The following is a 13,161-nucleotide window of genomic DNA, read 5'->3' on the forward strand; positions in this document are numbered from 1 at the left end:
TTTTTTTTGTAAAAACCTAAATTACACTGTCTAGGGTGTTAGATGCATGACAGTGATTCCTGCTCCTTGTAAGAATTAAACTGTTGTCTGCTTGCAAGTTTTTCTAATGGCAAAAATGTCCTGTGAATTCATCATGGCCTTGTTTATTGATCTCTCTAGGTCTCCAGGCAACATTGCAGACTGATCTGAAACTTCTGTCTGAAATGAATATTGAGAGATTTAGAACTGACAAACACCTTTGTGTAATTGGTCACAAAAACTAGCTTAAACAATATATCGGATGCTATCATAGCATTAACTTTTCCCTCTAATAAAGGTGTTTGAGCATTTTCCTTTTTCTTTCTGTAGATGAAGTAAGGAAAAAAAAGAATTTTTCTCAATACAGTATTGTTCTGTGAAATCTTCTCCAGCAAATCATTTTATCATACTGATACTTCTTCTGTCTGAAAATCAACAGGGAACATTTTCTATGCACTGTACATCTTGGACAAATTTCAGGGTTTGTATTTTTGGCCATTGTCACTCTAGGGGCAAGAATTTAACATTTGGTTAGTTTAATGAAATGGGAGCCATAGAACAAGATATTATTTGCAATCCAGTGACCCTGGCTAATTTTAGTAGCCCAACTCTATATGACTTGAGCAAGAAGTTGCTGAACCTTGCTTATTGATACTGCTGATCATAGCTATGCCTTTCATCTAGAAAGTGGTAAATGGACATCCTTGGATAAATTTAAAACCATATCAAAGCAAATTAGTGCTTTTTTATTTAAAAAAAAAAATTATTAAAAAGTGAAGCTTTTATTTTGTCTGTATTGGCTTCAGCCAGCTACAGATGACCTACATGAATTTTCTTCTTTTTTCAAATGATCTAGGTGATGGGAGGCTTTCATTTTTTTCCGTTAAGTTTAAGAGACTGTGATTAGAATGGAAAAGTACTGTTTAGATATCAATTTAAACAAGAATGAAGAGATGGAAAAAGGTACTGAGTCAAACTGAAAAAAAAGCCTTGTACTTCATCTGTTTAACAGGCTTGCAATCGAATTAGGTTTTGTGTTACTAAATATTAAATTCTAAGCTGAAGTAGTGTATCTGGGCAGAACTTAGAATCATAGAACTTGTTCAGTGAAGAAGAAATCAATGTCACAGACATTTATCTCAAATCAGGTGCTCCTTGATGTCACTCATGACTATGTGAGTTTTAGGTGTTATTAAAGATGCTGCAGATCAAGGCAAATCTTCCTTTGCCAGAAACAGGAAAAGTTTGTAAGATGATCTGTTTATTTTACAGAAAAAAAAAGCCAAAACCAAAACACAAAACCATGTGGGTTTCTGTTTGTTTGTTTTTTCTTGTTTGTTTGTTTTTGTTTTTAAATTCAACAAGGAAAAGATAGAGATCCAAAACCCCCCAATTTATTATAATATTCAGGTATTTTGAAGAGAAGTACATGAGCCTAAGGTGATTCATATTATGCATACAAACTTTTTTTTCTGTATTTGGGGAGTGTCCTTGAATGACCAAGTTTATATTTGTGCACATATAAAATAAATCCATTCCTCTGGAAAACTGGCACATTTTTTCTGTGCAGATTTAGGATCTGCTTCCTTTATTTCTAAATTAATTATTCTAAATGTTAGCAGCAGGTTTTGGAGTTGCTTTAAGCTAAATAGTAGCAGTCAAACAGTATTTCAGAAATGGCTCTGATAAAATATCTCAAGTAAAAGCGAAGGCAAACCCAGTTCTTCTTCAGCTCAAAACTTAGTTTAAATTGATATATTTCACTGGCTTAGTGGTAGGGTAGTAACATGTCTGCAAACATTACAGTGAATGTGCTGATCTGTTAATAGTAAATCCTATTGAAATTATGATAAACTTAAACTGATTATTTATTAAAATCTACAGTATACCTTAGAAAGATTTTTATTATAAAGTGCATGCCAACCTACTATTTTTTAGTGAAACAAATAGTAATCAATTACAAAAGGAAATTGCTTCTACTTTTGAGCCATTCTTGTCAGTATGAATGACCAAGATAAAATAGTAAGTGCTACTAATAGCAATTTAATGACATGTGAACAAAGAATAACACTAGAGCTCTTATGAAATGGCTGATCTGTCCAGTGGTTTATCAGAAATACAAATTTTAAACAGTACAAGCACAAACTGTATTTGTTACAAATCTTTATTGTAAATCTGATCATAATACAGATATTTTTTAATCTGATTTTAATTATACTGTAGTAATTCTATCCATTTTCTGTCTCTCTGTCAAATCTTGTGCTAATATAACATTCACACTTCATATCTGCAATTTCTGAAAATTTAAAGCTGTTATTATATGTAATGTTAATATTTGCCACTTTTCATTGTTTATGAACTGATTGTGCTTTGTTGTGCAAACTGAGAAAACACTATGAGAAACCTTGTATCTTATCTTGTCTGTTTGTTAGTTTCAAAGTACAACCAAAACCCTAATATAGTTAACTGCACTATAATTTTTTGATTGATCAATTCAGAGCCTACCCTGTGTTTTTGAAGCGTGCACTGAACAACATGTATTTCTTTGGTTTCTCTTGTTCTTGCTGTTTTCTCATTAGGATGCTTAAGGATTTTGACTGAACTGGTGGGAATGAACATAACTAGGAATCGGAAATGTTCCCAGTCAAGGTTTTCTTGTCACTGAACAAGACCTTGGCTTCACCTTTCAAAATCCAGTGGACAGCAATCTAAAGTGAAATTGTTCTGCTGAAATTGACGGGAACTTAGGTACTCCAGGCTACTGGAAGGACATCTTATTATTAACCCTGCATTTATGAAGACATTGGATTTAGGGCATGATCCAGAGCCCATTGTAGTCAATGGGAGTCTTTTTCCATTGACTTCAGCGGGGTTTGGATCAGGCCTTTACTTCCTAAAATGAATTGAGTCCCAGAGGAAGTCTGCTATAAGCAAGTGGCATCCTTTCCTGAGATCTTAGAAGATGCTGAAGACACCGGTATACTCATACTTTGCTCATGAGTATGGTTATGTGTATGGCTCATTTCCCATGGGGAATCCCCAGCGTATCTTAAAAGTAAAAAACCATTTAAAGTCTAAGAATTACCAGTCACATTCAAAATAGTTTGTCTAGCAAGCATGGCTTCATATTCATATTGATAAATTATGAGAAACAATGTCGATAAATTTCTGAATATGTCTTAGTTCCCAAGGGGAAAGGGAGAATTTAATTTTAAAACTCCCAGAAGTCAAGCGTGTGAATCCTTAAAATTCAGAAATAAAAAACAGTATCACTAGAGACTTCATTTTGTGTGACAATGGCTGTAATGAAAACTAATAGTAACAACACAAAGTCATTGATTTTTCTATTGGAGTGAGCATTTTAAAAAGTTTTATTTCTATAAAAGGGATCTAAATGTGCTACAAAATGGAAAGAAATTAAAGGATTTCTTTAAAAAGAACAAATAGTAGGGAGTTACAGAGTTCCTGTTTTGTTGTTGTTGTTTTTCCTGAATAAGTTTAAATAATTTTTTTAAGCTAAAGAGCAGGTAGAAGAAATTTAAATCCTTCCCTACCTGTTGAACTTGTGTACTTTCCAAGGAGAAGTTCTATTTCAAGTCATGTAAAAGTCTGAAATCCTGAAGGCCTGAAACCATAGTCTGAGCAATGACTTCAAGGCTTTTGGGTTCATAGGCTTGATAAGTTACGTTATGTAGGCACATAGACATCTGCAGGACTGTCTCTGCCTGAGCTAGCTGCTCAAGATTTCCTTTACAGATAGCAACTTTATAGCAGAAATCTTATTATGCTCATGCAGTTGTTTGAAGTCTGTCTGACAAACTATGCCTCAAAACTACCTCTATCTCTCCACTCATTATGAGAGGAATAAATATGACAACTCAAAACATGTATACATTCGCACGTATGAGTTGCTTCTGCATCCCTTCAGATGCAAACTAAGAACCTTAAAAACCTTGTGATCAGGACTAACAGAAAGCCTGCAGTCAAGGCTAGAAGCCTTTTGACTTCTAGAAATCCTTATTGCAACATTGAGAGGAACTGGACACAGACAATTGCAAATTCCACATCTCTAAACCAAATTATTTGCAAAGGAAAGAAGAGGGAGCCTGAAAGATTTCTGTCAGATGTTCAGAGACATCTCAAGTCCAGACACTCCTGATACCTTCTATTTTTTCTCTTTCCATGTGAGGGTGTTTGTATCTTCCATTTCTGGCTGGCAGCCTAAAGTTTCAGTCAAAAATTGTCATATTTTTAACAGAGAGTTCTGTCCTCCTTTCTTAGGCATAATAAGATGCATAGAGAGAAATGAAATGTCTCTGAAAATTTTGTTTTACCTGGAATGTATACAGAGACTTACCTGTAATATGTGCATAATATTTGACAAATATAATAATCTCTAGTGAAAAAATAGTATGGGGCAGGCTGTTGGTGCTTCTGAGGCTGTTCCATCCTCTACAATAATTCCATAAAGGTACAGTCACCTGTCTCACGGCATCTAAGCTTAAATGGAAATGGAGCTGCTTGAAAAAATCTTTTCTGGAAATATAATGATATAGTGGAACTTCTTAAGAATTCTTGCTTTTACATCTAATCCAAATTTCTTTTCCCATTACAAATTGAATTCATTAGTCTTGTTAGTTAAGACAAATTTTATAGGAAAATTTACAGTCAATGCATTGTAATTTGGATCATTGTTTCACCTGATAATCTGTCTTCTTAGGAAAATGTTACATTTATTTTTAGATGACTCTTGTCATAGTTCATGTCTCGATTGGTGTGAGCTTTTTTGACACCATTTAGGCAGTTTACAATGTTGTATAGGTCAAAAATTATCTTTCAACACTGGAAAGGTACATTATTAAGTTTTGAAAGTTATATTTTGTGGGACAGATTGGTATGACTATAGTTTGTAATGCAACCAAACTGTAAATCTGAATATGTAAAATGGAAATATGGTCTTGAGATTGACTTTGGGCTACCAGTTTCTGAAGGTTGCACTTGTGTTGTATAGTTTCCTAATAAATGTTGCACTCACTTGTTCTTTTATAGTCTTTTCAGTTTATTATTTTCATATTACTAGTTCTTAGACTTCATGCAGGAACATTAATTAAAACTGTTAATATATTACCTGCTCTAATGAATCTTTTTTTCCTCAAATATATTACCTGCTCTAATGAATCTTTTTTTCCTCACTTGCAAGAGAATGTTGGTGATATGCCTCTTTATATTCTTAAAAAAAATCCTACGATAATACTACTGAAAAGTTTTGGAATTTTTTTCCTTCATATTGTGTAAATTACTTCTGTCATCTATGTTATTAGATTTTAATTCAGTACAGATGAGTTAACAAACTGTGAAGGGCGCACACTATAAACCTTTCAACAGCTTTGGCAAGAAAAGGCATACAAGGAAAATATGTGTGCAGGGATGAATGGGATTTGGAGGATCAGGAGTGTGAGTGACTGATGTTACAAAAGAAGGACTGTATTTAGTTTTATGATGATGAGTTACATCTTCAGCTTCAAAAGGAATCTGCATATGTGTGATAATTCAAAGTGACCAAATTACAGGGATGTCAATAAACTTCCTTTTGTCTACCTATTTTTTTTTCCTTTTCTTCTTCTTTGAAATAACACAGAAATATGAAATGCAAATGTTCATGAATGTTCAAGTATGTTCAAGTATGCCACTGTGCTGTGGTAAATTGCATATTGTCCCAGCTCAGACAGTGTGTTCTGCAGAAACTAATATGTCACCTCTGGAACTTCATGTTGTCTACAGACCAACTAAGAGTTTCTGCCGTCTTACCTTTAAAATCGTTTACATTATGTTAGCTGTGTAGATATCTATGAAATTATCACTGTCTCAAATACATCAGGAATATCTTATTGCTATTTAATTAAGAAAATTAATCAAAAATTATGGGGAACTGAAAGTCTATACAGGTTTGTTTTCTCATTGATTAAGGTTTATTTATGATAATAACTCAAAAGCATACATAAAAATAATTCATCCTCTCATATACAAAAAGAAAACAAGTGGGTGCTGATATGAAAATTAATTACTTAAATAGGTATTACACATAGGGATATTGAGTGAAACGTTGGCAAACAGTACTGATTACTTTGTACTGCATCTAATGATTGAAATAAGGATATAAAACAATCTATTACCATGGAGAGACATCTTTTATGAGTCCTCGAGTGTAATAATGTTGATTTTGTACAGAAGCAATGTATGTTAAGAGAGAAACCATATCAAGGCCTCTTAACCTAAGATTTTACACACAGAAAGCAAAATAAGCATTTTGATTCACAGCTGATTGATATTCTCAAATAGATTTATGTCACTGGAAATTAGTTTCATTGCTTAGAGTTGGTATATCCCAGAGTACTAGCATGTAGAAATCTTGAGTTTTGAGAGCTTGAAAGAAAGTCTCACTTTCCATACTCACCTATGCAAGGAAAAAATTGCTGTTTCCTAAGTGAGCTGTGGAAATGTGCTACACGCAGACACACACTCGTTCTCTTTTACACACATTTGAACTATTTGCTATTCACTGTTTTGACGACTCAGTTTCAGTACTTCTGGTCTGTTTCATTTCTCAGAAAAATTTTTGAAAGATGTTCCATGAATTATATGAATATCAAATAGAGATCTGATTTTGGTATGTGTAAAAATAAGATGCAGAAATAGCTTCAGTTTCTTTATCCTGCAGTCCCAAAAACACATTTCTGTGATGGTAAAGGCTCTAAGATTATCTGTAGAAGATGTCTATTCAGCCTGGCACTGTTGGCCCTGTTAAATCTTACCCATACAAGCTGATAAGAACTACAGTGGATCAGCCACTACCTCTATTTTGATAGGCACACAGACCTGTATGTTTCATCAGTTTCACCATGCATAAAACCCACATCCTTTGCACAGCTGTGGTGGGCCTCTCCTATTATTCCTGTAACTAGTGAAACTCACCAAATGAAATATTTTATAATTCCTTTCTTCCATATCTTTTATAAATTACTATCACTTACTTATAAATTCTGGAGCTTAAGTTCTGCATTGTTCGCAACTACTACAAACCGCCAAATGAAGCTGAAAATTATAAATGTCATATAAACAGACAATAACTGCAACTATTAATTTAAATTTCAAATGATCTTGTGTCGGTATTCGACTATCGCTTAATCTCCCAGACTAGCACTGAAGGTGGTGACATTATTTTTGGTTTGGGTTTTGGTTTCACTTTTTGATTTATTTTTTTTTGGTGTGTTTTTTTCTTTTCTTTTTTTTTTTTTTTGTAGAGAATACCCTGCCCTTATATTTTTTTAGGCTATATTAGCTTTGAAACAAAAATTATGTAGAGTAGTTTAGCTTTAGTGACAGACTAGAATATTTTCTTTTCAGTCTGTGCAGCATTAAAATTCTAAATCCTGAGCTTCTAATGTTTAGAGAAGAGAGAGATTTTAGATTAATTACTTTATTTTGAATTCACTTCTACATAACACACTGAAAATACAGAACATAAATTTGTAAGGAAATCTCACAGGTGGACTATCAAACATATTTTGCTTTCTGTCTTTCATAAACTTATCAGGTTAAAAGGACATACAGTTTTCAACAAGATTCCTTTATTTTGTCAGGTACTCATCCGTTTGTGTGTGTGTTCTTAAATTTCGTTTTTGTACTTTATGGCACTATCTCTTCCAGGTTTCTGATTTATTTATATTCCAGGAGTAACCCTGAGGAAAAAAAGCAAGATGGATCTGATATTGCATGTTAATTGCCAGAGCATAGAATAAAGAATAGGTGTTCCTATTGTTGTAGGAGAAAAAAATGCATCCTTTTGGCTTCTGGAAATGTTGAAAATATTGTATGCTTTCACAATACCAGATGGTTTCTAATTGCTAAGGCCATTGCCTGGAAGACTGTTTTAGTTACTGACAAACTCACATCCTATTTGCATTTAAATGGCTCTCAGATGTACCTAATAGCTTCACAATATGATGTTAGTAGGGATACAATTGTATAGTCCAGTGCTATACAGTAGCTTTACTGAAGTAGCCACTAGCCTGCGGTCTGTATAGAAAATGAACATATCAGATTGGGTAAGTGTATGTGGCTGTTGCCTAATGACTAGCTACCTTTTACTTCATTCTTCAGAACAGGGTCCCCCCCCACACACATACACACCATTAAAAACCTCTATCTTTAACATGACAGACTCTTTCAACTCTTTCATTATAATTTTCCCAGGGCTAATACAGTATTGAATGCAATGAAGTAAAATGAATTGCTTCCAAGTACTACAGGTACTGTGACAAAAAAACTCATTTTACTTAGAACAAAGAAAAAAAATCCATTTCTTTATATAAAGCTTTCATCATAGTACTGCCAAGGCAGAGTCATTATTGCATTTCATCTAAAATTGACTGAACTTTGGTTCAAATATAAATTCTATTTAGTGCAGATTAACTTCATAGAATAGATTGTACAAAACCTGCACTTTGCTTCAAAGGCAAGAGCTTTGCTGTGTTGCTTGTGAATCCTGTGTTGGCAAAAATTTATTTGGAGAATGTGTGTTACATAAAAATATATATATTTCAAAGTTTAGGCAACAACTGCGTAATCCCCAAACTTGTACACTGCTGATCACTGAAATTCAGAAACTTTTCTTTGAATATTTTTTAAAGAATATGCTTCTGGATTTGACTATTCTAAGATCAAACGGCCAAAGAGAATTTTTTTCTGATTTCTCTAATTTAATGAATGTGATAAGGTGGCTATTAAGAGATTATGTGACTCTATCTCCATCATATTCATTTAGAGGCAATCCTTAGATTTTTTTCCAGGTACAGCAGTTTCATTTGTTTACAAATTTACTGTAAGATTTTTAAAATTATTTGATTTTCTACTTAGAATCCATAAAAATAAGAAAACCACTAACTCCTTATAGTTCCATTATACCAACTAATGGCATACACTATTAAATTCTGCAAGCTCTTTCTTTTTAATTTCTGTTTCAGTGATAGACCAAAGTATCTATCTATATTGCTATAGCAGGCTTACATATTGTTGCTGTAGAACAATTGCGATGTCAGCAAACAGCAGTGCCGTACTGTCATCATATCAAATCTAATGCAGCGACACGTATTATACATGGGTTTTGTGAACTGTCAGATGAGGTGAGCACATACTGGTGTTAAAGGAAATGTAAAATGGGCTGTTAGTTGCTTGCACAAAATATATTGAGTTACTTTTTGCACTTTTTGCAGGTTAGGGATTTAGTCCACAAAAAGAGGAGCTTTTCTGCCACCTTAGTCCCACTGAAGTCAATGTTAGAAGGTTTACTGAGCAGAACAGGCCACATTTCACCTCTGATATTTACACTCACTGTAAACCAAGTTAGTGACTAAATTAAAAGTTAGTGGCAGCTCACCTGCATCGCTCTGTTTGAAAGCGACAGGGCAAAATTCACCAGATGTGACTGCAGGCAGTTAGGATGGGACTCTTTTTCTGCCTGACTGAGCATTAATCATATTCTGGATCAGGAAAACCAGCTGCTAGAATTTTCACCACCCACACTTTTAAAAGAAATATGTAACTTTGCTGAGGCACATTATTATTATATAACTGGTGGCAGTAGTCCTACAGATGGCAGTTCACATTAAAAAGGATGGAGGCCTGATGACAACTGAGAGTGGTAGGAATTTTTTCTCTGACTTCAGTATGATTCTCGAATGAAATGCTGTCTCTACCTATAGTTTATCTACATCTTGTTTTGCTCGGTTCCCCTTGCAGTCAGCTGGAAGGCATAGGCCTCTCTAGAGAGTGATTCATTACATCCAAAGTCAAGTGTGAAGTATGTGATGGGTGATTCACCTGAATTATTCCCTTCCATGCATTTGGAGGGGAATGAAAAACATGACTAATACAGGGAAGTCAGATATCCAAATCTGTAATGAATCTTTTAAATGGGATCTTCAAAATACCATGTTGAAAATCTTAACATGACTAAATATAACAGACAAAAATAAGTCTAAATGTGGTTTCAAGACCCACAGCCAAGTTATGCTCAAGTTTTCTAGCTGAGCAGGAGAGAAGGATGAAAACAGTTTTCCTTGTTAATTCTTGTATCCTATATATGGTGATTCCTACAGTGCAGGTTGTTTTCTCTTCCAGTAGCATTTTTAAAGCCATCTGTATAAACAGGAAGTATTGAGGGCAGAACTCCATTGGTGTCTGACAGCCAAACTGGGCAGGCATATGCTCTATATTGCTGGAGGAATATAAAAGCAGGCATTATCCCTCCCTGCTGTCTGGGAATTGAACAGATCTAAGAACCTACGTAAAGAGGTTGTTTACCCAACATATTGGTATGACTCACTTGGTTCTAATAAAAAACTAATTTTGAAATCACTATTGTGATGGCTACCTTTAGGGATATATACTTTCGCAACAATGCTGCAGTAAGAAATATTTGAAATTGATCCTGACTTGAATAAATAATGTCAGAATCTGTAAAGGCTACATTTAATTTCAAGTGCTATTGGTATTGCAAATTGCCCTGCCCAGGGAAAGGAGAAAACGATCTAGTAGGTACTGAATATATATAGTGAGTAAATAGAGAAAAGGAAGGCAACTGTAGACCCCCAGATCCAGGTTCCACATCAGGAAAGTCCAACAATGCAAGCTTAGTGTCTGCCATTCAGCTACATGCACCTTTGGCAGGACTGGGTGCTTAGGGGGCATTCAGGGCAGCAAAGCAGCTCATCTCTTGGGAAATTCAAGCAAAGAAATGTATTCACTGGAGTTGTCCTGATGAAAAAGAACTGAATGAAACAATCCTTTCCAGGTGTTAGATTTGCTTCCTGCTGTAGGCAATGGAGATACCTGAAAATCTGTACAGGAATGTTTGCTTCTATATTTTGAAGGCTGTAAAGCATATCTGGGAAACTCCCCAGACTTCTCCTGAGAAATCTTTACCAAAACTAAGTCTTGACCTTCACCCCAAATTGCCTAGGCGAGAACAGAAATCTACCATCTGGGGGCGGGGGGGAGGTTGGTTGGTTGGTTGATTGATTGGTTGATTTCGTTTGGTGTTTTTGTGGGGTTTGGTTGGTTGTTTTTTTCCCCAGACAATTAGTTCATTCCACACTGCCTGAGCTGTTAGTTTAATATTTATAAATTTTGTAGAGTTTTGAGAGTTACCTGGTAAGGATCAACAACACACTAAATGTTAACAGAACCTCCATGGTTAGCTTAATTATCACAGAATCATAGAATGGTTAGGGCTGGAAGTGATCTTAAAGATCATCTATTTCCAACCCTCCTTAGAGTCAAAAAATATAAAAAGCAATTTTCTCTTTAAAGGTTAAAAGAAATATCAAATTAATGGAAGAGAATGGTTGTTATCTCAGCTTTACTTTCAACCTTTTTAATGCTTTAACTTTTGATAGTTTTATATAAATTTATCTCACCACAGAAAAAAATATTACAAAATAGTAGCATAGATTGTGATGAAAAGAACCAATACATACCAAACATTTTTGAGACGTCAAATGTTTTTTAAATAATGTGACTGTAGCAGGCACAGATTTATAGATCACCAAGTACTGTATGATATTTTGCCTCTTATCCATAGCAGAAAATGTAAGGAACTGAAAATCCTGATAAAGTAACTGGATAAAGAGTAGATTTGCAATTTAAAAACAGTAAAAAAAAGGCATTCTTGGTACTACTTAGCATTGATACTAAATTAAACCAAGGAAATGCATTACAGTCATTACTTCTGAATATGACTATTGAAGAAGTGGTACAATCACCATGAAAATTCTCAAACTGGACTAAATTTTAGGTGTTTGAAAAAGGTTTTGGCTAGGCTTATGTTTAGCTGATGTACACAGAAATAACAGAGTCAAGAGTTTGTATCCCACCAGGGCAAGAGTAATATACTTGAAGAATGCAATATATCAATTTTTGCTATACTCTGGGCAAAGTGGGATAAGTAGGGAAAGCTATTTCCCAGTTAGGGAAGACCTATGAATGAGATGAATTACAATCAAGGAAGGAAAAAATTCGTGCTTGGTACAAGACTGTACCAAGCTTGTACCATGAGTGAAATGATTTCTGGGTCTGTGATCCTGACACCTGGGTCACAGCACTGTATATCAAAGCAGCTATTTTGTTGAAAAAGAGCGAAATATCAGGAGTTGGGCAATTACTGTTGGGGTTGAGAGCAGCAGCAATAGATCTTGGATGCTGTCCCATACTCTTCTGAGCAGCAAGCTTGGATCTACAGGGCCTTTACTACTCTTCAGCCCTTTTCATGCTCAGCCTCTCACTTTTAAGGCAGGAAAATTCAGTTTTGGTTTTATAATCTTCATTGATACTTTCTTTCCTAGAAAGAGACAGGGGCAAATTGTGAGAGCAACAAAGGTATTTTGAGATAGCTAAATCCATTGAGCATTTGCAAAAATTTACTAAATAGCAAGCTTCCTGCCATGTCTGCTTTCTATAAATTAGACTTTTTTGGTTTAAAATGTATTTGCCTGATATGCCATTCATCTACATATCTTTGCTAATAAAATGCCTGCCATTCTTTAATCCTTTAATCTCAAACATATATTAAAAAGAAAAATACCCACTAGACATATTTTTCTGTTTTGAATCAAGCTAGTAGTGCAGTGGTATAATCTGAAGCTATTAATTTAATTTTTATTATGTCAGCCTACTTGAATTTGTTTTTTTCCGTTACCAGCTTTTCCTATTCATCAGCCAGTCTTTTGCAAATTTTGGCAATTTCTGCTAACCAGTGGAACAATATCATACATTTTTCTATACTAAAGAAAGAACTGTGTAGCTATATGAAGTATAAAAGGGTATGACTGGTGTGTAAATTAACCAACAGCAGACCACAGGCTAAGCCATTTATTCATTCAGGTACCATTTTCTTCTGGACTTGTTTTGCATCAAAAGCAATTGCTACTGTCTTATATAATTGAAAGAATAAATCTTTTTGCTTTATAACATTATTCACTAAATCCAAAACCTCTTTCAAACCTGAAGAACGATTTCACTTGTTTAAGGAGTCATTTCTCAGCAGAATTTAATATGTATGTATGTGCATAGTTACAGAAGTTCTTT

This window comes from Pezoporus wallicus, unplaced genomic scaffold, assembly GCF_028554395.1.
Source record: "Pezoporus wallicus isolate ANWC-B61680 ecotype Strahan unplaced genomic scaffold, APGP_CSIRO_Pwel_v1 contig_2, whole genome shotgun sequence".
NCBI lineage: Eukaryota > Metazoa > Chordata > Aves > Psittaciformes > Psittacidae > Pezoporus > Pezoporus wallicus.